Below are 21,344 nucleotides of genomic sequence, written 5' to 3'. Positions count from 1 at the left end.
CAGCACAGGGCTTATCATAGGAAAGCCGTATGATGGCCAGCAGAGGCAGCCTGCTCAAATACCAAGCACCCCTTGATCCAGAAAAGCCTGAAGTTGCATCCTTGACTATGAAAACTGCCCTGCACAGTGTTCTGTGACCGCCGGCTGCAGGATAGTTCTGTCTCTTACATGTTAGGTGAGATTCTTGTGCAGACACGCATCGGTCCAACGTGTTTGAGTTGCACCATGTGGGTGGCACTTTGGGAATATCCAGAATTAAAGTTATAGCACTGTTCTCTAGCATATATAATAGCATAGAGGACATATCCACAAACATCCTTCTACAAAATAACACATGAGTACGCAGGGCACCATACATGATTTACTACCAGTATAGACAGTGTACGCTGGCTTAAACAGGAGGTGAAATCACTGCTGCTCTGAACAGGAATGAAATATTCCTTCTCCCCAGGGCCTCCATCTAAGAGGGAGAAAGAGAGAAAAAATGGTAGGCAAGTGGAGGAATTAGGCCAAGTGGGAGGGTGAGGAGATTTAGTGAGATGTGTAATGTGCGCGTGTGCAGGTCTTTGTCTCGATCGCACTGTTTTTTTCCTGCCCCTGCCTCTTGCTCCCAACGTTCTCCTTCTACGAATCCTCTCTTCTTTCTGTCTCGAAACCTGCATGAGCTTCAAGACGCAACCTCCTGCTGCCTTTCCATGGCGTTCCTGGGCTATCCCAATCTAACTAAGAGGCCTCCTAGTCACTTTCCAGGCCAGTTTGTTGGGTATTCTGTACCCACTGCTTCTGGGAAGGCAGAGTATTGCATACCCTTCATGCAAGGGTAAGCACCCTGCTGTACCCAGATGGGAGCACAGTGCTCTCTATGTGCGGATTAATTCATTCAGTTGATGCTTGTTGAACGTCTGTTACCTTGTGTCAGACACTGCTCTCGTGCTGCAGGTGACAAGCCAAAGAGGAGAGCAACCACTCCCTAAGAGCATGCAGACCAGTTGAGAATACAGACAGGAATATGGTATTACAATGCAAGGGAGAGAATAAAATGGTGGTAGATGTGTGCAAAGTTCAAGGGTAAATAGGAGGACCTGTTACCGAGTCCACTCTCCACACAACACGCCAATAAACCGAGACAAGGTGTTGGGGCAAGGAATAGCAACTTTATTTAGAAAGCCAGCCTGTTGAGAAGATGGTGGACTACTGTCCCAAAGAAACATCTTACCTGAGTTAGAATTCAGGCTTCTTTTCTAATACAAGGGAGGGGTTTGGCTGGTTGCTGCAAACTTCTGGGTGCAAGAATCCTTTGTTTTTACAGCTGTCCACGTAGGTTTGGTCACAATGTTTCTATAAACCTCCAACAAAGCAATTATTATTTTCTGTTCTGCAACTCATCTCTCTATGAGCGGAAAAGTGTTATACCTTTAAAGATCAGATCCTTGAGAATGAGCAACAGGCACCATTCTTTTGCAAAGGTTCAGAGCCAGCATGACTAGGCACAGACGACAAAGCTCAAGGGTTAGAGCTAAAGGAATAGATCCAATATGGAGTCAGGTTTGTTCTTGTCTGTTACTGGCCCTCAGGCCAAACCAGGCTGATCAGGGAAGGATTCACAGAGGAGGTTAGATATGAATTGAGTCTGGAAAAATTGGGCATTTAGCATAGATGAAGAAATATTCATTGAACATGTAAAATGCATTTAGAAAATCTTGTCAGGCACAAAAGTGCAAATACCTGAGTTTCAGTGTCTTTCCTACGTTATTATAATGAGCCTCCTCAGCCCTCAGAAACATCACGTTTTCTTATGGATCTGGGTGGTCCCAAGGCTGAGCTCAGAGCTCAGGGTGACCCCCCTCCAGTGAACGGCATGAGGGAGACTCAGAGGGTGTCACAGAGGTCTGTGACCTGCTTCTCAGTTGATTTATTATTTAAAGGACTTAAAAAGAAAGAGCGTGTAAGTGATACTTGATGGCTGGGGATGGGAAGGGGAAAAAAAATCCTTATTCACCTGAATCCTACCCGCCGGAGGTGGCAGCCGTTTGTGACATTTTTGTTTTACATCCCGTGTGATGTTTTCCTGCTTGTCTTTTTTTATTCTTCCAAAAAAGGGATCCTTCTATCCTACACATCCTGGTCAGCAGCCTGGCTTTTGCAGCCAATATTTTGTGACCGTCTTGAGCATTTCTTTGAGTATAAGCTTTGCAGTAGAGTAATTCCAAGTGCTTCGCGACACCTGCAGTTTGCTTTGTAAGTTCGGCAGGGATGCAGAGAATCATTTTTCAAACTTTTTATTCTCACGGCAGCTGTGTTTGGTGGTAGGGATGCTGGTGGTTAGCAGACGAGGAGGAGGAGAACGAGGAGCAACTGTACCTTGAAGTGATGTTTTAAAAGAACACTTTCTGAGATATTTTGCCTGAAGTGGTGGTACGTTTCACTCCTCATTGGTTTTATTTACTAGAAAGTTTCTGGGGAAACTAGCCTGCTTTAAATTAGAGGATATCAAAGACTGAAGTTTGCATGCCCTTCTAGGATGACTTCATTTGAATTTCCCTTTTCCAACTTAGTTGATGTTTTGCTGATGATGTAATTATTTATTTAGGCTTTTAAACTGTTCTGTGCAAATACCTTATGCAATGCTTTCTTGCTTTCTTTCTTTCTTTCTTTTTTTAAAGCACCTTTTATTTATTTTTACTAAGTCAAAACACACACTTCACATCTGGGAGTAACCAGTGAATGGATTAGCTATCCTTTGAAGACTCATAATTCAGTTTCACATTTTTGAATAATGACTCTGGGCCTCAGGCCCCACAGATGAGACACGGTTTCTGCCTTGAGGTCACAGTTCTAGTGAAGAAGCAGAGCAAGGGCATCGCCTGGAAACGCACTGCTCGGGTGCCCTCCTGAAGGAGGTCGTTGGTGTTGAAGTGGAGTCTCGAGGGGCGAGAGAGAGTTGGCCAGGTGACGAAGGGTGGGAGAGGTGAGAGCAGGACGGGGTCCGGAGAGGCAGGAAAAGGTGCATCTGGCAGGTGGTGCAGGCAGCGCAGGGTCACCAGCGCATGCAGAGCCACATGAGGCTCACAGGAGTTGAGTAGAGCTGGTAGGATGTGGGACTTTATTTACCCTGATGAGTGATTGGCCAAGAGACTCTTATGAGCTGTTCTCCAGGCAGTTGAAGATACAGGTCTGAAGGCTTTGCTTAAACTGTAAAGACTGAGGGCCCTTTGAAGACCTGCGCCTTAGTCATCTCAGTGGCAGAGCAGAATAGAAGCAAGAGCAGAGTCAATGAGAGATGAGGAAATAAGAGGATTGTAAGCAGTGACACTGAAAAAAGATGGTCAAGGGAGGAAGATGATGAAAGTCGAGGGGAGGAGGGAGAGAGCACAGGGTCCAAAGGGGACGCACGGTTGAGACGCCATTACATGTACAGGCTGAGAGAAAACAGCCAATGGAGAGGGGGAGTTTGGATGTGTGGGAGAGAGTGATGTACGGACGAGATTGAGATGCTAATGGTGAGATATCTTTCCTCAGTTCTGACGGTCCTCTCCTCGGGGCCTGCAGGGAGGCAGCAAAGAAGAGTGAAGCCAGGGATGGACTGTAAGTGCAAAGCATAGGAAATTGAGAGAGAGACAGAGACAGAGAGAGAAACAGAGAGAGAGAGAGAGAGAGTTCTGATGGCCTCATTGTTCTCAACGTGATGGGCTGCCTCCTGCGGACAGGGGTTGGGGTGAGTTAGAAGGTTTGTGGGCCAAAGTAAACAGTAAACCTGCAGCGGAGAGGAACTGTAGGAGGAGCGGATAAGGATTAAGGCAGAAGACATGTCCCAGGGCAGAAAAACCCCTGGCACGCAACAGGTGTCCAGTTAATAGTCAATTAAAATATAATGCCAACAGATGGTAGAAGAGCATCAAGGACCCCCTGAGGTTGGTGATCACGATTTATCTTGCTATCATTATACATGGGTGATTTCTCTTCAGTTTTCAGCCTCAGAAATACATAAGTTAAAGTGGAAAAGTGGGGGGAGGGTATAGCTAGTGGTAGAGTGCATGCCTAGCATGCACGAGGTCCTAGGTTCAATCCCCAGTACCTCCATTTAATAAATAAATAAATAAACCTAATTACCTCCCGCCCAAAACCACAACAACCAAAACAAAAGTAATAAAAAATTAAAAATCAAAAAAAAAATTTAAATAGGAAGAAATTTAAAGTAGCAAGGTGGAAACTTACCTGGTGTTGGTCTTTTCCTGGGGAGTTGCAAAGTTTAAGGATGGAGGAGAGTGAAGGATATTGTTAAGAGAGTGATTAGGGGTGAGGCGCGGAGGATTTGATCCACTAGGAGAAAAAGGAGGGGTTCGGGGTTCGGGGCTGAGAGGTGGAGGCACTTTTCATTATGTGTCCATAATAATTACCACCCATACAAAATTTTCCTCACTTTTAAAATGATGATATTCATAAATTCATGATAAATTGGTAATAGTTGTCATTTTACATATCATTAATTTTAAGTTTTTGTAAAATAAAATGAGAAGCAATCTAAACTCCCAACAACAAAAACACATTCAAGTTCAAGGAGGTAATGAGAGAAACCCACACATAATGTTCCTGGGAATTTGTGATGATACCACGTTTCACTCGGGCAGATGTGGCTGCGAGAAGTCTCAATGTCTAGCACGATATTAAAAGTCAGATCTCGTTATTTCTCCCTTCTGAGACGAGAGGGCCGTGCTGAATACATATCAACGGCTACTACACACATTCACCTGTTCAGAAACACATGAGGACCCGTGAGTGCACGTCCCTGTGTGGGGTACCACTTACGTGCTGAGTGCCGTGAGCAACCAGGAGGCATGGGAGAGATTGCCTGACCATCAGAATAGTTTTCAGTTTGGCTCAGGAGAAAAGGTTCACTAATCTATATGCCTGTTAAAACAGTGTGTGATCAGGAGGCCACAGAGCAGTAGAGAATAATAAATATGAAGATGATTTTGTAATATAGGAAAAATGTGTGGCCTAGGGCAGCCTATGAAAGCTTGATGGCTTTGGTGAAATTTTAAACAGTAATTGCAGAGAAAAGGTATGAGAGGCTCAAAAGGCACGTAGGATTCCCTCAGTGAGTTATCTATTGTGATGTTGCCTTCTGTCACTGAATCGCGTTTAAGGCTAACTTAAAAACTGCAGAGAGGCCTGAAATGCAGTTTTCAGATAAAGCTTTTTTTAAAAAATGATAAATAAATAGAAATAAACATTTAAAATATTTTAACTGAAGAATAAATCAATTTCTCCATCACTGGATCAACTGATTTAAATTCAGGCATATGGAAAAATTTAATTTCAGACCCTAAGCCTCATTCTGGGAGAAAACCCATTAAAGTCATGAAACAATTGAAAAAATAAATCTTTATTTTGTAGAGAACCCAGTGGATGCTGGGAGGTGCAGCAGCATTTTGTGCTTTTGGATTATTGCAAACACTGACATCTATCTTTGCCTGAGAGGACCAGGCTGTGGTTTGTAAAGGACTTCAGGATAGGGGTGGGTAGGAATTTGTAAGATATTATCCTTCCAAGAAGAGTTAGTATTTTGGGGCAGGGGTGGTGGTACAGAAACTTAAAACTACTCTGGTTTTAAAGTTGCTGAGTGACTCTTTCCATGGAAAAATAATTAGCTCTCAATCCTTTTTAGTTTGAGTATTCAATAGAGCTATCATTGGGAACCAAAGGAAATAAAAATGTAGGTGGATAGGGTTCCCACCCATAAAGGGCTTATAACAGAATAGTTTGAATTTTCACATGAATGTTTTACATTATTTCATTAAGTTTACTCCAGTACATTTCAATTAGTTTCCTGGAGTGCAAGTAAATTGCAGCTTTCACTACTTTAAAAAAGAAAAATATTGTTTTGGGGAGTTGTGGAGATTTATGTGCTGCAAACTTCATTTTTAATAAAGGACGCTGAAATGTTTTTAATGCCCTGAAATAACTGAATGAAAATTTTAGGAGTCTTGTAATTAAAATAAAAAATATAAGAGCTATGGATGGACATTTTAGAGGAATCCTAGTTCTGTTGTTTTTTCTTTTGGAATTTGTGAACCAACTATATGTAATTTGTAGCTCAAAAGAATTGAGAAATGTATCTGTTTAGGTCTAATTTTGTCCTTTTTAATGTTTCTAATCTCAGTTGTCTTCACTCATAGGACAAATATCTCAGTTTATCTGAAGCCATATTTTTTTATTTCTTTCTTTTTTCATTTCTTTATTTCTTCTCTAGTCTTTCATGGGTTCAAACATGCCAATCATCATCATTACCCACTTCCAGTTATGAATATGATACTTTTGGATTTTCTCAGTGTCTAGACTCTGGATTTTTAAGATACACAGTTGATTTAGTAGTTCAATAGGGGGCCTAACTAAACCCAGCTATGTTAAATGTTCGTGTTAGTTGTAAACTACATGATGCACATCCTAAGTGCATCTTAAAATAAGGAAACTTAATAAATGTGCAGTGATTTGGCAGGTACCCCTGAAAGCTGTCAAGTGTATCCAGGGCCCTTGTTCCATGCACTGTACAACACTCATGATGGATTTGGATTGTGCGATTTACAGAAGGCAGGACTATGGACTTTTTCTATTTTAAATTTAAAATAATATATCTTTTGGGTGTTAACAGAGGACATTTTTAAGTTGAAAGGGATGAAACAATCATGACCTTTCATACTCGTGTCATCGTTAGGTAAGTTAGCAGCTTCCTGTGCAGGTACTTGTGGACTAGCACACCGAAGATCTGGGTTCTCTTTAAAGACAAAAATCATCTATAGATATGAATCCCTCTTCAGGGTCATGAGACAACTTTCAAAGTGTTAATGTTCATGAGAAGACGCCCTATTTTGAATTTTTATATGAATAACAATTTAGCATAAAACAGCTGGATCACCATATGTCATTCGTGGGTTGTTTGTTTTCATTTTAAGTTAGAGTAATACGTAACACTCATAAACGTCACACTTACAGAGAGGGAGCAGGGTGTCTTTTGAGACGCTTTTACGTGGAGGGAGCAGGGCCACTCTGGCCTACCCAGCGGCCTCTGTGGTGGCAGTGTAGCATCAAATGGCCTGTTACGTGATTGACTCTGCTCAGTTGGTCCCTTTTTTTGGTTCACTGAGGGCTTCTTCCTCCTGTCCTCCCCTGAGACCCTCCATTCTTCACGAGCCTACAGACACTGCCACTAGACAAGGGAACAGATCTTCCTGCCCCTGGTTTTATTCATACTCTTGCCTTCAAATCAGAGTTTAGATAAAAATCCCTTGTTTTAATTGTTTTCAGTTAGCTTCCTATGTTTGGAGCCGTAGATTTCTCTCACTTTGAAACATTCTCTTTGTTAGCAGTTAGATGCCTCATGAATAAGACTTGATTTTTTCTACTCTAAATGGATGTATTGTTTAAAAATCTAATTCGTTTGGAAGGGGCTGAAATCAAACATAGACACCTCATTCCTTAAGTGGCAGCTACTGTTAACAGCTGCTATATTAGTGTTGTATATACCATTAGTATATAATAGTGCTACATTAGTTGTCACCAACTTATTTCCTCTCTAAAGCATCTATCGAACCTCTTCTCTGTATAAGTGAGAATATTAGCATCCTTTATTCAGCCCTTCACCCCATGACTAAGATGACAAACTAGTCCTTATTTATCCAGTTTTAGGACTGAAAGCCCCATGTCCAGGAATCCCCTTGGTCCTGATGCAGGAAAAACGGATGTGGGGCGTGAGAAGGGCTTTGTCCTAGGCTTCAGCTGGGCCCCTGGGATGTGCCCCGCCAAGTGGGGGTCCTTGGCTTCACGCAGGGAAGAATTCAAGAGCGAGCCACAGTTGAGTAAATGTAGATACATTTAGAAAGATACATAAAAACGCAAGAGAAAAGCCACGAGGTGTGGGGGTTGGGTGCTCAAATTAGAGTAAAAGTAGGTACACACTCCATAGACAGAATGCTGGCCATTTCTAAATGGAGAGAAAGAGAGGCCGTGAGGGGCAGTGTGGCCCATTTTTATGGGCTTTGGTAGCTTCATATGCAAATAAGTGGAAGGACCAGTCTAACTAGCTTGGGAAGGGGCTGGGATTCCCAGGAAGTTGGCCATTTCCCACTCTTTGACCTTTTGTGGCTCACCTTGGGACTGCCATGGTGCCTGTGGGCATGTTATTCATCATGCTAACATATTACAATAAGCATATAATGAAGCTCGAGGTCTACTAACAGTTAAATCTCCCATCATCTTGAGCCTCAAAGCCTGCTGGGGGTTGAATCTTTCACCATTTTGATGTTAACTGCTGTAGCGTTCCTGGAATGGCTGTGCCCTGCCCCCTCCCTGTCTCAGTCCCAGGAAGGTCAGCCCTTACCTGTAACCCCACAATGTCCGACCGTAATGTTTACGGCATCATGGTAATACTTGCTGTTAAAGTGTAACTCTGAATGCTGCCTTTGTCTATGGATGTTTCTAAAAGTCAAAAGCCAGTATGCAAATAGGATTCACTATAATGAGATCCGTACAGAAAGAAATTCTGCACTGAATCACTGAATTTTGCTGCTTGAAAGAGATTTTTCCAACGGTTTCAATTCTTTTTAGACACTCCTCTGCTTCTGGGTTATGGTCAGCTCCTACTGGTTTTCAACATCCACGTTGTTCCCTTCCTTAGATTCCTGATTTCATTTGGTAGATTATTCCGTGTAAGTAAATTTTTATATATAATATACACAGATGGTAAGCTCTGTTACTGCATGTTTGGAAATGTCTGATTCTGCCTTCACACTTGATTGATAATTTCAGTCTAGATTCAAAATGATAGTTCCTCAAGTTTGAAGGCATTGCCCCTCTGATACCTACAATCTAGTGTAGCCAATAAGTCTGGTGTAGACTGATCCTTTTAACTTAGTTGATTGTGTATGTATGTATCTCTGTCTGTCTGCCTCTTTGAAGCTTTGGGGAATTTTTACTTTTATCCTTAGTTCAGATATTTCTCCAATGATCTTTTTTTCATGAACCACCCCCCCCACCTTTTTTTGGCCTTTATGATCTGAAGTTTCCTCTAGCTCGGGATATTTTCTGTCCACTAATGCTTACGCACTCTTCACCTAGAACTCCAGTGGATAGATTTTGGTCCTCCTGGAACTGATTCTCCATGTCTTTCATATTTTCCTTCTCTTTGTTTTTTGCCATATGTTCTGGAGATTTTCTTGGCTTAAATTTTGCAGCCTGCTAGATGAGTCTTTAGCTATATAAATTCTATTATTTAGTCCACTGAGTTTTCTGTTTTGGCACTTATTTGCTTAACAATCTGAGAATGTTCCCATTCTTGTTCTTTTTTCCATGAAAGGAGTGTGAATATCAATGACCATTACTTCAGCCCTTAAGAAAGTATTGTTCTTGACAGTGATGATCTGGACTGATAATCTTCTTGGATTGCTTAAAAGTTTTCTTTTCCAGCATCAAACACTTCTTTAATTTGTTAATCTGTAGATAGATTGTATTATTGTTTTCCACCAAAACTCCAGTTCCAACTATGTTACCTGTCTTGGTTCCTTGGGATAATTTAGGCTTCTTCTTTCCTGTGCTCCCCCACTGTTTTGGGATGTCTTTCCTTCCAGCTCCTAACTCTCCCCTAAAAGCTATTCTGATTGCCCCCTGCACCCCATTTACACAGAAGGTTCTGGGACATCCCCCTCAACCAGAAGGAGTCTCCCGTTTCTCTTAATGTTCACTGGTCTTGATTGAACTTTTCTTGCCATTACACCTCCTTCTTTGCTTGAGGGTCCCCACTGCTAGAGCAAGATTCCTGAAATGAAGGCAAATAAGGGTATCAAGGGAACAAGGAAATTCCCAGACACAGGAGGGAGAGGATGGGGATTCTAGTGAGCAGGTGGAGGCTGTCCCTGCCAGGTACCTTGTGTGAAAACTGGCTCATTAGTGGCTAGAGGCTCACGTTTCTACCTCTCACCTAGAAACTTAATTGGACTGAAACTTAATTTTTCAAATTATTGTATGTTCCAAAAGTCTTCTAAGTAACAATTAGTCAATAGATGACCAAAATAGAAACTATTAAAATTATCTTTATGTGACAGGGAACAGAATTATATAACCTGGATGCATTCCTTAAAATTTCTTTGTGGTTTGGCTCCAGTAAATTACTACTTTACATATAGCTTTTAAAATATATTTAGACTTAAGTTTAAAGAGTGAGAACCACTTGTGTAAACATCACTGAATACCATTCCTTTCATGAATGGGGTAATGTTACTTATACTCTTTCTTCACTTCCTCTGGAAAAGCCCATTTCTTTGGGGAGGGCTTTAGCTTATACTCACCTTGAAAAGTGAAAGGAATTCACCTGAGTGTGTATCAACTCAGCCTCAGAATTCTCACCATTGCTACTGAAAACTGCTTGGCCCAAATCTCCAAGTATGATTTTTAATTAGACTGTCTGTCTTAAAATAACAAATGCCCATACATATATCCCTAAAGCTGTAAATCAGTATGTTAAGGGGATTAGAATAACCCTTATTTTATTTATGCTTTAACAGAGCGTAATCCCTTCCCCTTTTTTTTTGAAGAGCAGTCTTGCAGTGAGCGTTGCAGTGAAGTGAGGCGGGAAGCGGTGATGAAGGACTTCCTGGGCTGGGCTGAGGGGCCTGGGCTCATCAGTCAGCAACGGGGGAACCTTTTGAAGGATTGGAGCAAAGAAGTCACATGATCACATTTGTCATCCAGATGACAGGGTGGAGGTAGGGTCGGAGGCAGACCAGAGGGGAGGTCGTGATGTAATAATCCATGTCATGAAGTAATGGAGCCATGGACCAAGGCAGTAAGAATGGTTCCTGCCCAGCTCCAAGTTTTTATGCTGTATTAATTGTGCTGTCATTAGACAGATTTACTGGTTATTTTGTGAACATTTAGCCCCTTTAGAGCTAGAAGGGCCCTAAGAGATTCTTATACAGTCCTTTCATTTTACAAATGGTAAAACCTAAGGCCTGAAGAAATGAAGTGATTCCTCCAAGTCACGCAACTCATCACTAGCAGCACCTGGGCTTGGACCCAAGTCTGCTGATTCCAAAGCCAAAGCTTTTCTTGTGATGCTTCCCACCTGCCCTTCCTGCTCGCTGCTAGGCACAAGCCCGAGCCAGCATCCCCCTAAGGACCTGTCACCTGGTGGTTGGTGACACAGTGGGCTATTGACTGAATTACTGTTTTCTTCTGGTCAGCTCATGCCCCGACTCTTCCAAGTGCCTAATTCTAATCCTCCTCATTCTCCCCAAATGCACATCCTCGCCCACCACATTCAGAAGACAATCTTATCTCTTGCTTCCCAGAGAAAATAGAAATCCCCTGAGAACACTCTGGGCTGCTGCCTGCCATCACATTGACTAAGTCTGGTCTGCCTGCCCTTTGTTCTTATGGTGAAAGTGTCACCACTTTATTTAATGCTGGGTCCTGGGCCCTCGGTCCCAGTTCCTTCTTGTCTTTTCAGGGATATTTCTGATTATTTTCCCTTTTCTAGTATTTTCAACCATTTCTTCTCTAGAAGATGTGCCATGTCATCATTTATATATCATCTGGACTTTTTTCATTTAAAACCCCACTTAGAATACCTATCCAGTGAGCACATTTCACTCACTTACTTATTTGCGGACTATTTGCAAGTGGCCACCATGTGCCCACCATGTGCTAGGTGCTAGGCTTGCTGTCACGTACAAAAGAAAAGGGGTCTCATATGGTCTGATGGGAGAGACAGATGCTAAACGAGTATCTACATTTGCTGAACATTTAGGTTGGAAAGTGCAGTCTGCACGATTTTATGGTAGTGGGTGCTATATTTCAGGTTTTTCGTAGGTATGGTATTTCAGTTCCATAGTAACATTTGTGGCAGTGTGTTCTCATTAGCATATCTGTGCATTACCAGAGGACTGGCCTTTGCTTTCAGTTTAATTTTAATGTCACATGGCCAAACATCCTTGCTATTACAGGCTGTTGTACACACCCAAATATCTGGGCTAAAATGCACGTAAATCTGAATCTGAAGAAATGTTAATCTGCTCATGGAGTTAGAAACTAAAAACCATATATACTTATTCTAAATTAGATTTAGAATATTCTAGGGGAGGGATAAATTAAGATTTGGGATTAGCAGATGCACATAACTATATATAAAATAGATTAAAAAAAACAAGGACTACTGTATATCACAGGGAACTATATTCAGTTTCTTGTAATGACATATATGGAAAAGATCTGAAAAGAATGTATATATGTGTGTGTGTATATATAGTGTGTGTGTATATATATATAGTATGTGTGTGTACATATAGTATGTATGTGTGTGTCTATATATAGTATGTATGTGTGTATATATAGTATGTATGTGTGTATATATATAGTATGTATGTGTGTACATATAGTATGTGTGTGCATATATAGTATGTATATGTGTGTGTGTATATATAGTATGTGTGTATATATAGTATGTGTGTGTGTATATATATAGTATGTATGTGTGTGTATATATAGTATGTGTGTATATATATTATGTGTGTGTGTATATGTATAGTATGTATGTGTGTGTGTATATATAGTATGTGTGTATATATATAGTATGTGTGTGTATATAGTATGTATGTGTGTGTATATATATAGTATGTATGTGTGTGTATATATAGTATATGTGTGTGTATATATATTATGTATGTGTGTATATGTAGTGTGTGTGTATATATATAGTATATGTGTGTGTCTATATATATAGTATGTATTTGTGTGTATATATATAGTATGTATGTGTGTGTGTGTATATATAGTATGTATATGTGTGTGTGTGTGTATACACACTCCTGAAACTAACATTATAAGTCAACTGCACTTCAATAAAAAAAAATAAAAAAAATAAAATTTATTCTCAGATAAATAAATACTTAATACAATTTAAACTTACAAGGCAGATTGAAAAATATCCTAGTGGTTCTCTGTGAAGAAAACCGAAAATATTATGCAGAAAGAATCATCTGCTCAGTTCAGACTCCCGGGAATATTTTTAATGACATTCATATTGAGTTTGAGCCTTTTTAAATTAGCAAAATAACTGCGTAAGTACACGATAGGTATGCGATAGACAAGTTTAATAAGAAGGGAAACAGTTTTCTCAAATACAGATTTAAAATGACAAGGTTTCTTTGCAAGTGTCAATTATAACCCTCCCAGTTTCCTCCTGGGCTGCATAATACAATTTTAGCATATCCTCTCTTTTTAGAAGTAAAAGCAGTCTGCATTAGCAAAACCAAGTATTTCCAGGAAGTACCAGTTGCTGTAATGGTGGGGAACGTGTGGATGAATAAATCACTGTTTGGTAGAAACAGTAAAATGTTTTACAGGAAGTCTGTCCCCCATGTTCAGGTTTCCCTGAACCTGAAAGCTCATTGAAACATCCTCAAGGTGAATGTTAAATAACAACTCTATGATGTATTTTGTAGTTCATTTTTTAAAAAACTGATATATCAAAGCCTGTTTTTCTTGACTGATGTGGAAGGGTTGAAAAAAAAAAAAGCCTTCAGTGAAAGGAAATTACCTTTCTAAATATAACATTCTAAAGTGATGTAACAGTTTTTCCCTATGTTGCTTGAGTAAAAGTAGTGTTTTTTACAGAAGCATGGTTTTTAAAAAAATCAGTACTTACCATTAAATAAACTGGCAACAACAAATTCAAATTTCTAAAGCTGTCTCCCCAAATGTTAGTTTATTAAATAACTAGTATACAAAAGAAAGATGATCTCTTTGATTTCCCTTTACTAAAATCTATTTTACTTATGAGACAGTCCAACTTTAAAAACTACAGCCATCTGAATTCTGTTAATTTTAGGAAATTTCAACTAACATTGTTCATTTTCATTGCTTGCTAACACATTCTGAATCACTTCAAAGTTATTGACTGAGGTTGAAAGAAGCTCTTGGACTCTATAAAAGGTGTTGCTTATAAAATGTTTCTGCTTAGACATGTTTATCCATTTCCATGATTTCCTCCATTCTGTTAAGTACAGAATCTGCCCAAACTTTATAACCTTCACAGTCCCTCTCCTTCTCTTTATTTATGTCTGGACTTGAAGATCTTTGGAAAGTGCTTGTCTCACTCGTAGTATTCCTCTGCTGGTGTGCTACTAAGCCCCAAGTCTGAATATTCGAGTTATATTCTTTTCATGCTTTCAAGAGCACACTGGGTAACAAGCTGCCTCTGGGCATTGTTGCTGGCTAGCTCTGTGACAGCCCATCCCACTGACTGGAGGTTCCGTGAGGGTAGGAACTGGGTCTGTCCAGTCACTGCTGAGTCCTCAGTACCCACATCATTGGTGCTCAGATGTAGAATGCATTCAGGTCATTTTAAGAGTAACACAGGTTATTTGGATGATCGGAAAGTGAGTTAAGAAAAGTGTTGATGACTGATTTATAGCACTTGGAATTTAGCCACAATCCAACCTGTTGACTGGTATGCAGCCCTCCGAAGCCACCTGTCTTGGGCAGAGGCGTGGTATTTTGCTTTGTAATGTTAGTGCCTTCAACAGCACTTGAATGAAGGTTGTCCATTCAAGGAACATTCACATTCTTGCCCAGTGTCTCTTCCAACATTGGACAATAAAGGAAAGTGGTGTGTTGGAATCCCCAGTTCTGTTTGCCCAGCTTTTCTTATGAAGAGGCCAAAGTTTGCTGTAAGAATGAAAAAGAGAGGGACACACAAGGGAATATGAGGAAGAGGTCACTTGCTGGGACCACTGGTCGCTGATTAAGGATTAGAATTAAGGCTCCTTCGTCAAGTAATTATGCCACCTGTTAGTCTCTTTAAAAATATAAACAAGAAATGGCAAAGTCTAAGGTCTGGCCGTGAAAATCTGGTGTGCAGAGTTTTTATTGTCTACCTGCTTTTGGTTTCCTTTTTTAAAAATTCACAGCTAGCTTACCATTAACTGTAGCCTAGATTTGGGAAGCATCCAGTATTAGCCTAACGTATCTTCATGACGTATAAAGAACTTGAATCAGTTCTGCCTACACACAGCTGGTGTGTGGCCCCGTGGATCCCAGGAACCAGTACAACCTAAAGACTGAACTTGTCATTTCATCCGTTTTATTTACGTGCAGCCTGCAATGCCTGACGAGACGTGCAAACCCAGGATGCAACATCTGAATTGAGCAGGCGGAACCTTCACTTTGACAGTTTACTTTTTTCTAATGCATCTATTAAAATGCCACTGAAAACAACTCAACTTATTAAAAGTTGCTTTAGGTGTGCAGTTTTCCCAAGAATACACCTGCTTTGTAATATGAGATGTATTCCTCGGAGACCATGCTCTACTCATTTTATAACCTCCATGCCTGGCATGATGCCTGGCACACATCAGGTATTTACCATATAATTTAATCAAATTGTGGGTAAAACTAGTATATTTACTGATTAAGAAACCAATAACTATTTGTTATTGAAAGATTTGTACCCCTTTCCCATAGTCTCCACTTCCATTGTAGGGTTTTGTTTTTTTAAGTGGTTGAGACCCACTGAATTTCTTTTGAAACAAGAAATAGCTAATTAGAGATACCGAATTACAAGTAGAAATGGACAAGTTTGCAAGGAAAGCTATAGAGTGTCTGTCTTTGGAGGTCTCTATGAAAACAGAAATGTGTGTTTGCATTACTGTATATAAAATAGATAAAAGACAAGGACCAACTCTATAGCACAGGGAACTATATTCAATTTCTTGTAGTGAGCCATAATAGAAAAGAAACTGAAAATATATATATGTGTTCATGTATGTGTATAACTGAATCACCTTGCTGTACACCTGAAACTAGCATTGTAAATCAACTACACTTCAGTAAAAAATAAGAATAAAAAATAATAAATGAAAATAAAGAGTAAAAAAAAACTATTTGTACATAATAGATCCTAAATACTTATTGAATGAATAAAAAATTGAGTCAGGTATTTAAATAATTACCTGCTTGAATGAAAAATGTTTATGATTGTTTAACTATTTTTTAATTTTATTTTTTATTGAAGTGTAGTTGATTTACAGTGTTATCTTTAGGTGTACAGCAAAGCGATTCAGTTATACATATACAGACATAGCTATATATTTTTCAGATTCTTTTTCCATTATATGTTATTACAAGAAATTGAATATAGTTCCCTGTGCTACCCAGTAGGTCCTTGTTGTTTACTTTATATATAATAGTGTGTATCTGTTAATCCCAAACTCCCAATTTATCCCTCCCCTGTCCTTTCCCCTTTGGTAACCATAGTTTGTTTTCTGTCTGTGAGTCCATTTTTGGTTTGTAAATAAAACTTGTTTAACATTCTTATTCTAAAATGTTTGATCATTTTAATTCCCCCACTCCCTTCCCTCCTTGGTCAAACAGTGTCTACTGTGAATTCTGTAGCTAGTGGGGGTTTTTCCTTACGTCTGAACAATTACATGTACATATGGCATCCCAGAATCAAAACTTGGCTCTACGAAACAACTAATTAACTTTTGACAAGAAAAAGCTAGGAACTACTCTTCTTATTTTTGCAACTTTTCTGTATATTTCCGAATACATTTTTTTCAAGTTAACAGCCTTTCTGGAAAGAGCGGGATCCATTTTAAAAGGTATATTCTCCAATAATAACAAAAATTAAGTCCCTAGAAACATATTTGATGAAAGATCTTTATGAAGACAATGGAATATCTTTAACTTTATTGAAAGATACTTTTAAAAGATCTAAGTAATTGGAAGGGGTTAAGATAGTCATAGGTGATCTCATTATTTTAAAGATGTCAATTCTCCTAAATATAGATCCAGTGCAATCCCAATCAAAATGCAACATGTTTTTGGTGGAACTCAGGTTGATTCTCAAGTTTATACAGACCAAAGATCCAGAAACAGCAAAAAGAATCCTTAAGAAGAAACAGGTACAAGGATTTAGAGATGTTATTTATGTTGTTATAAATCCAAAGTGATTTAGACCCTTAGTTTTGGCAATAGGGATAAGTGACTAGGCTAGTAAAACAGTATTTCTGAAATAAGCCCACATTTCTTTAGAAACCTGATATGTAACAGAGCTGAAATGCAAATAAGTGGAAAGAATAAATTTATACATGATATTAAACAAGACACAAAAATCATTATACCACAGAGAAACGTATGTAACTGCATCATATTTAAGAACTTCTGTCTGTAAAAAGAGAGACTGAAGAGAAGCCATAATCCATAACAGGCAGATAGATTTACATGTTGGGAAATATATAAAGAACTCCAACAAATTCATAATAAAAATAATTCAGTAGAAAAATGGGCAAAATACATGATCAAGTTTTTCACAGGGAAGGAAACATGAATAGCCAACACATATATGAAGTTATGCTCAACTTCATTAGTAGGAATACCATTTCTCACCCATCAGAATAGCTATAATTAAAATTTTATAGAATCAGGTGTTGGACATAATGTAGAGCAAAAGGAACTCTCATAGATAGACAGACATACGTTGGATATACTGCAGGTTCAGTTCCAGACCATTGCAATAAAGCTAATATCACGATAAATCAAGTCACAGAAATTTTTTGATTCCCCAGTGCATGTAAAAGCTATGTTTATACTATCCTGTAGTCTATTAAGTGCACAATAGCATTATGCCCCCCAAAACCAATTTATATACCGTAATGTAAAAATACCGTATTCCTAAAAAATGCTAACCATCATCTGACAGCATCGGTTACCACAAACCTTCAGTTTGTAAAACACTCAACATGTTTGAAGTGCAGTAAAGAACAATAAAATGAGGTACGCCTGTACTGTGGGTGGAGTGTAAATTGGTACAATTACTCTTGAAAAAAAAAATTGACATTACCCAGAAAAAGGTCAACACATGTATGACGAACCACCGAGCAGTTCCAATTCAGGTAAATGCAATGCAGAAACATGAATACAGGGGCCCTGTACCACACTGCTTGTAATGGGAGAGAAAAACGGAAATAGTGTGCCTACCCAGGAACAAATCACAGTGATCAGGGAGATGAAATATGATGAATGGTTTCGCCTGATTGATGTTTTCCAGAGCATCTGGGCTGACATTAGGGCAAAGCAGAGGAAAATACTGGTGACGGTATTATTCGGCCCACTCGCAGCAGCCAGGTTAAGAAGGTTTGTATTACGCTAGCTGATGTTCCTGGCCTTTGGTCTATGAAGGAAATGAGGCAGCTCGAAGACTGCTAAGCAGAAGGGAGAAGGTGGTGCTTATGTTGCAGTGGACCCAGAGTCCCAAGTTACCTGGCATTCTCAAATCAGAATGGACAAATGTGGGATGGTCCTCCAGGATGGTAGGTGTAGGGCAGAGGCAGGACTCTTGTCCACATACAGAGATTCCTTTTGGATTTACACGATCAAACTGTGTATCCCCTCAAAAACACTCGCCTTGTTTTTGTCTACTTGCCCATCTATGTTACTGATTTAAGGAATGCTTTCTAGGTACTTATGGGAGGAACGCTGGGAGAGCTGCCCTTTTTTGGCAATATTACTGTTGAGTACACCGGCCTAAAGTCTTGTGATTTCTGGTAGCCCCTTTTGTGAATTTCCACCATCACTTTGTTTCTTCTATGAAGTCCATGTGTTTTACCCAAGAAATTAAGATAACAAATTTCATGCTTATGAGCAGATCTCTGGGGCTCCTGTATTTCATATAGCTGACATTTTAGGGAAACTGTTTATGCCTTGGTATTTGTTCAGTTATTATTATAAGTAGAAGTATTTCTATCAGACGTGACTTTAAATCGTTTCTTGTTTAAATCATGTCAAACTCAGAGCATTAAATCTGCTTTTACCTAGTCACTGGGTATTATCATCCCCCAAAGCTACCAGGCCTTTAATTTTGCCCTAAAATAAACAGCAAAGATGGTCTGTTTTGTGGGTAATTTTCATTAACATTCATTCTGGAATGACTGGAATTGATCCCACAGTTACTATGGTCTAAAATGAAAGGTAAGCTTACTTTAGACGCTGTAGCTGAAAAGACATGGTGCCATATTGGACTTGAGTCTCCTTTTTATAAAACCAGCCCTGACATTTTATTTATTTTTATTCTCAGACTCACTATAGTTGTGTTTTGCCTATAGAACTTATTTTAAACATCACCTTGCATGTCCCCCGACTATAAAATAAGTTTCACATTGTTCTTTGGCCAAAAGCAATAATAAAACATGACCCGTTTTATCATGGTTCAGTGAAGGGCAATTAGCATTTTCTTTTCAGAAATACAACATCAATGGCTATTTATAACATTTCCCTAACCTTCAAAAGTGTAGTAAAGTGTTTTGGGGTTTTTAAATACCAAATTCTATTTGCATCTAATGCCCTGAGTGCAATATATTAGTGGATTTTGCACTTAAGGCCGGATAATCAAATAGTCTTAATGTATTTTTTTTCTAAAAATTCTATCGTGAATTTATAGAACAGCCTCTAAGATCCTCAAGTATTCATCTATAAATAGCATCACTGATTGTAAAAGCTTCTTGCTGTTCTCATATTCCTATAATGGTACTTCACCTTTTACAGACCAAAAATATAAATTCATTGGTTTACCTTGTATTGAATTTCCTGGCTAGATGATGCTTGTCTTTTTTTTTTTTTTTCCTTTTCTAAAAAAGTACAGTTATAGTTTTCATCATTTCTCATGAGGAAGCCATTATCCTAAAGATTTCCTTAAATATTTTCTATATAGATTCTTTACTATAAGCATAATTTTTCTGAATATGATCTGTTTTCAGACTGTCTCCATTTTCATTTCTTGACAACTAGTCATTGCTACCACAGGACAGAAAACATTGCTTTTTGCATATTGTGTTTCAAATCATCCGATGGCACCTTTACTGTTTCCAGTGGGGTTTTGTTCTGTTTAGATATTTCTCTTGAGTTTTCTAGGTATTCAACCCTGCACCTGCTGATGGTGGGGTTTGGTCTGTTCATTTCCTTTCACTAATGCTTTGTGGGCATCTTTTATTTTATTCCTGACTTTTTGACAAAAATTGTTGTCTGTTGATTTTAGATCTTTTTAAAAACCATAGTGATCTTTCTAATTCTAGGTTACTGAGAGGTTGTCGGATATAAGTGCTGAGTTTATCACATGCTGTTTTGTCATATTTGAAAATATAAATATACGTTGATCTCTTGTGACCTATTGATAGACTGTAAGAGTTCTATTTATATAATATTTGTAGAATAAGCCCAGTTTATATTGCTGTGTTATTATTCTCATATACTAGAAATCAGGTGTTCTGAGCACTTTGTTTGCTATGCTTCTTTCTTGTTTATCTAAGTGAAGCAAGCCTTTTACTTTTTTTTCTCTCCTTTGTGTCTTATCAGGTTTGGTTATCTGATAAGCTTCACCAAACAAACTGGAGGGTCTTATTTGTTTTATATCCTGAAAGCTTTTTATATAGTTTGGGAATTATCTAATCCTTGAAGTAGACCATTTTTTCTTAACTTTTCAGCTGTTATATTTCTGGTTCATTTTTTTTAACGCTTTTATCGTGGTATGGTTCCTGTACAGTAATCTGCACATATTAAAATGTACAGTTGGATGAATTTTGATAGATGTTTACACCAGTGAAACCACCCCCACAATCAAGATAACTAACGTTTCCATCACTCCCCAGGAAGTGCAGTTTTCACATTCCCAGTTTATCCCTTCCGACCCCCTTTACCCCCTGGTAACCATAAGTTTGTTCTCTCTATCTGGTTCAGTTTTAATAGTTAAATATCACCTTAGCAAACTTGAGATGTTCAAATTCATTCCTAAGGATCTTTTTATTGGCAGTCTCAGCTTTTCTCCTCTCTTCCATATCTGTGATATATTCTTCTGATAATTCTAGTTTTCTGTTGGATTTTAAGACTAGATTTGCCTGAAATCTGTCTATGAGATATTTCATTCTGTAATAAACCAGTGACTACTGTTTAAAATATCTAAATGACAAATTCCCATTTTCATTTTTTTTCTGCCCTCCTAGGTTGTGTTCATTGCTATTTTAGAACTGAAGTTTAACTATGTAGTTCACTTCTTTGTTCTTTCCAACTTACAGGGGAAAAATTCCAGTTACTAGTGTCACAAGTAAAACTGCATTTCTTACTCCCCATACAAAATGAAATTAGCTCACTTTTCCATCTATCCCCACTCACTTCCCCATTTTTCATAACATAATCCAGGATTTCAGACTTATATGAGCCTAGTTATTACAATAAGGTTTTTATTAGACATGTTTCCAAAAATTTTGGAAGGTTGTACTCTGGACTGTTTTTAGAAATAATTA

General features: G+C 38.8%; 1 protein-coding gene across 4 annotated transcripts in view; it reads left to right on the top strand.

Annotated features, from left to right (window-relative positions):
* PLEKHG1 (pleckstrin homology and RhoGEF domain containing G1) overlaps window positions 1-21,344 on the top strand; it is a 213,975-nt gene that overhangs the window by 36,648 nt on the left and 155,983 nt on the right. The gene's annotated exons all lie outside the window — the stretch shown is intronic.

The sequence above is a fragment of the Camelus dromedarius genome, chromosome 6, assembly GCF_036321535.1.
Source record: "Camelus dromedarius isolate mCamDro1 chromosome 6, mCamDro1.pat, whole genome shotgun sequence".
Lineage (NCBI taxonomy): Eukaryota > Metazoa > Chordata > Mammalia > Artiodactyla > Camelidae > Camelus > Camelus dromedarius.
The sequence above is the reverse complement of the archived record's forward strand: the minus strand, read 5'-3'. Positions and strand labels throughout refer to the sequence as shown.